The 5,000-nt window shown below is 43.3% G+C and overlaps 1 protein-coding gene across 3 annotated transcripts in view; it reads right to left on the bottom strand.

Moving 5' to 3' along the window:
- SLC26A11 (solute carrier family 26 member 11) overlaps positions 1–5,000 on the bottom strand; it is a 1,037,522-nt gene that overhangs the window by 876,608 nt on the left and 155,914 nt on the right. The gene's annotated exons all lie outside the window — the stretch shown is intronic.

The raw sequence follows: 5,000 nt of genomic DNA on the forward strand, positions 1-5,000 counted from the left end.
ACAATGCCTACCTTCCCACAACAAGCTCTACTACTATCTACCCTTTTAATTTCCCTAATCTACATTACCCAACTTAGCCTCCACACTAATACATACCTACCTCTAACCACACACACCACCACCTCACACCCCCCACATATATCCCACTCATATTCACAGATCTCTCCAGAACTTTACTGCTCCAGCCCATCCAATCTTTTCAAACTCTCCTTACTCCCTACATCACCTTCTCCTCACTGCACTCTATCTATTTTCTCTAAAACAACCCTCCCCCCCAAAAAAACATACTTCCCTTTACCCTCTACTTTTCTTCGATCAGCACCTCTCTCATATCTCACTCTCTCTGTCAGGCGACATCCACCCTAACCCAGGCCCAACCCCTACCTGTACCCACCCTAACCCAAGTTCTATTCAACACAAACACAAGACTATCCACCTCATGACCCTAAATGCACAAAGCCTCCGTAATAAAATCCCCAACCTTCATGCCTGGCTCTCTTTCAACCAGCCAGACATAACCGCTGTCTCTGAGACCTGGCTCAAACCCTCCATCAGAGATAATGAAATCCTTCCTCCAGGCTACCACATTATACGCAATGATAGAACTCATAGAAAAGGAGGTGGCGTAGCAATTATCTACTCCTCCACTCTCACTTTTACTCCATTGACCAACCCCATCCCATCATTTGCCAATGCAGAAATGACTGTAGGCTTTCTAAAACTTAACAACTATAAATCCATCTGCATCTGCTCCATCTACATCCCACCCAGAGACAATACCAAAACTCTGGAAGACATCCTCTCTTGGTTTAACTCAAACATCAAATATGATACCTACATTCTTGGTGATGTAAATATTAACTGGACCTCCTTCCTCATAGATACCCCATCTCACTCTATCAACCTCTACAATTTCACACAACTAATAGACCTCCCTACTAGGCCAATCCAAGATGGTTCCTCCGGTACCATCTTAGATTGGATATTAGCAACACATCCCAACCGTATCTCGAAAGCTGGTGTAATACCAGACCCCCTAGGCGACCACTTACCAGCCTTCACTGACCGCCTATCCTCACACACAGAAAAACAATACATTTTCAAACAATCCCGTAACCTATCTTCCTTCAACCCCGAAATCTTCTCTGAATGCCTCAAGTTTACTAATTGGTCCCCACTGAAAATCCTTCCACTAGATAACGCCGCCACATATTTTAACCAAACCTTCCTTACCTTACTTGATAAAGTAGCCCCTTTACAAACCAAATGTATCAAAACAAATTCCTGCCCCTGGCTATCCCAAGAAACTAAATTGATAATCACTCAGAGAAACAAAAAGTGGAAACTGTACCAGTAACAGAAAAACCCCACCACCCTGCAAGAATATAAACATCTTCGTAACCTGGCCAAAATATCAATAACAAAAGATCGCAAAAACTACTACAGCAGTCTGCAGTACAAACACTCAAACAATCCAAAGAAATTCTGGACATCCATCTCTTCAATACTCAACCCTGGTAATGCTTCCAACCTCTGCCCCAATCCCAACCTCTCAAGTCTTGAAACGGCCACTAACTTCAACACATTTTTCATTGATTGTATAGCTAAATTATCCTCCACTTTCCCCAATCCATCCATCAATACTAACCCCTCACCCTGCACCCCAAACCCTCTCTCACCCCCTTCCTCCACCGCTATTCTCACTTAAACCTGTCTCCACCTATACTATAAAAAAGACTACTGCAAGAGCTAAAACAATGCCGCAATGCCCCTGATAACCTTCCAGAAAATTTTCTTCAAATATCAGCCGAATCTATAGCCTATCCCATATCCATCCTCATTAATAGATCCATTCAGGAATCCTATGTACCAACCATCTGGCATTATGCATACATAATTCCTCACCGCAAAGGTGGTAAGAACACAGACACTACCAACGTCAGACCCATAGCTTATACTCTGTCCTCTCTCTAAAATTCTAGAGAAAGCCATCCACTCCCAGCTCCTGCCCTACTTAATCCAGCACAAACTCCTCTCTCCCACCCAGCACGGCTTCCGCCCAGGCCACAGCACCATGATAACCCTCATTTCCTTCCTTGAAACAGTCAACCTAGCACGTGAGAGCGGCAAATACGTATCTTCTCTTTTTCTTGACCTCTCAAAGGCATTCAACACTATTTCCCATTCCCTCCTCCTGTCCCAGCTCTCACACTTGCATCTATCTCCCACAACCCTAGACAGGTTCTCCAGCTACCTTTCCGTGCACCAGCAGGCTGTACAATGGAAAGAGTCAACCTCCCCTTTCTTACCTACATCCCCAAGGATCAGTACTTGGCCCTCTGCTCTTCAACTTATTCATTAACAACTTTCACCTCTCCATCCCTGAAGCCTCAGTCATCCAATACGCAGATGACTCCACTATTATTTGCTCAGCCTCCTGCCCCTCCAAACTTCTACTTAGTACCCAAACAGCCTTCTCCAAAATTGAATCATGGATGCAATCGCATCACTTGGCCCTAAATGCCAACAAAACAAAGCTAATGATATTTACTCCCACTAAAACTTCCCAGTTCCACAAAGTCCAATTTTCCATCAAAAGCCACAATAACACCCCTCTTGAAATCATTCCTAGTACCAAACTACTTGGCATTACCATCGATGAAAACCTAAAATTCAACTCCCACATCCCCTCAGCAGTCAAAACAACCCACCAGAAAATCAGCCTCCTCTACAGACACAACTACTACCTTACTCCATCTTCCCGTCATACCCTTGCATCTACCTTCCTTCTCCCCTATCTCTTGTACGGTGCTTCCCTATTCTCCAACCTACAACTCGGACTCCATGCTAAACTTGAGGCCTGTTAAAACAAAATCTGCAAATTTGCAACCAATTCTAAGAACTCTTCCCATCACTGTCACTCCCTACACACCCTAAACTGGCTAGAACTCCACAACCACCCAAAGTACCTACAACAGCCCACTAACTCATCTTTAAACCAGCAGAATGCCCCTCTCTTGCTAAATCTCTAACACCCTACACACCTACCTGTACCCTGAGATCCACAGGACAAAACCTCCTGCATGTACACAAACCCATCCACCCAACTGGTAAACTACTACTATCCCACACTATAGCCAAACTAGGGAACAATCTCCCCACACCACTACGTAATATACCTAACCACAGCAATTTCAAATCCATGCTTCTCTCCCATCTCTCCTCCAAATGGGAATGTCCTTCACATGCTCCCACCTAAAACTCACACACTACCTACTCCACACCTAAATCATCATTTCTTTGCCTACTTTAACTTAATTCGGAGATCTTGCTCAGAACACCTTTTCATAAATCTTTTTCCATGCATGCCTCTGGCCTACCTTCTGCCCCTCATATTTTCAAACTTTCATTGTTTGTTTTTCTTATCCATTGTACCTAATAATATTGCCCTACATCACCTCCTCACTGCACTTCTCATCTATATTTAAAACAACCTCCCCAAAACATACTCTTTACCCCTACTTCGATCAGCACCCCCATATCTCACCTCTGTCAGGCTACATCCACCAACTCCCAGGCCCAACTCACCTGTACCTGACCACCCAAGTTCCCATCTAACACAAACACAAGACTATCCACCTGCATGATCCTAAATGCACAGCCTCAGAATAAAACCTCAACCCTCTGCTGCCTGGCTCTTCAACCAGCCAGAGGCGATCCGCCGTCCCCAGACCTGGCTCAAACATCGATACTAAAATCTTCCAGGCTAACAGGCATTATACGAATGATAGAACTCATAGAAAGGAGGTATGTGAGCAATTATCTACTTCCTACTCTCATTTTACTCCATTGACCAACTTATCCCATCATCATTTCTACAATGCAGTCAGATCAGGCTTTCTAAAACTTAACAACTATAAATCCATTTGCATCTGCTCCATCTACATCCCACCTAGACAATAACACCAAAACCTGGAAGACATCCCTCTTGGTTTAACTCAAACATCAAATATGATACCTACATTCTTCGTGATGTAAATATTAACTGGACCTCCTTCCTCATTGATACCCATCTCACTTATCAACCCTGGCAATTTCACACAATCCATACAGACTTTGATTAGGTTAACCAAGATGATCTTCGTACCAGTTACCCGATTGATATTAGCAACACATCCAAACGTATCCCCTGGAAGCTGGTGTGGGCCAGGCCCCTGTGGGCGACTGTACTTCATCAGCCTTCACTGACCTTATCCTCACACACAGAAAAACAATAAGATTTTCAAACAATCCCGTAACTCTATCTTCCTTCAACTCAAATCTCTTGAATGCCTCTGTTTATCATTGAATGGTCCTCACTGAAAATCCTCTTCCGACCAGATAACAACAAAGCATTACTTTAACCAACCTTCTACCTGCATTTATAGCAGCCCCTTTACATAAAACCAAAATGTATCAAAATAAATTTTGCCCTGGCTATCCAAGAAACTAAATTGATACCACTAGAGAAAACAAAAAGTGAAACTGTACTGTGTAACAGAAAAACCACCATACCCTGTAAGAATATAAGAATACCCTGGTAATCTGGCCAAAATATCAATAACAAAGATCAGAAAACTACAAAAGAAGTCTGCAGCAAAGACCATCCTGGGATGATCCATCCCTTCAATACTCAACCCCCAACAATGCCCAACCTCTGCCCCAACTCTAACCTCCTCTCAAGTCTGAAAACGGCCACCAACTTCAACACATTTTCATTGATTAGAGAAGCAAATTATCCCCACTCTCCCCAATCCACATCAACACGCAACCCTCACCCCACCCAAAACCTCTCACCTCCACCGTATTCTTCTACTTTAAACCGGTTCCAATTTGTTTATAAAAAAGACTACCGGTAAGAGCTTTCAAACAATGTCAGTAATGCCCCTGATAACCTTCCAGAAAATTTTCTTCAAACATCAAAATAACTTATAGCCTAGTCCCATATCCATCTCATTAAT

The sequence above is a fragment of the Protopterus annectens genome, chromosome 4.part0 (genome assembly GCF_019279795.1).
Source record: "Protopterus annectens isolate FY-2018-M chromosome 4.part0, PAN1.0, whole genome shotgun sequence".
Classification (NCBI taxonomy): Eukaryota; Metazoa; Chordata; order Ceratodontiformes; family Protopteridae; genus Protopterus; species Protopterus annectens.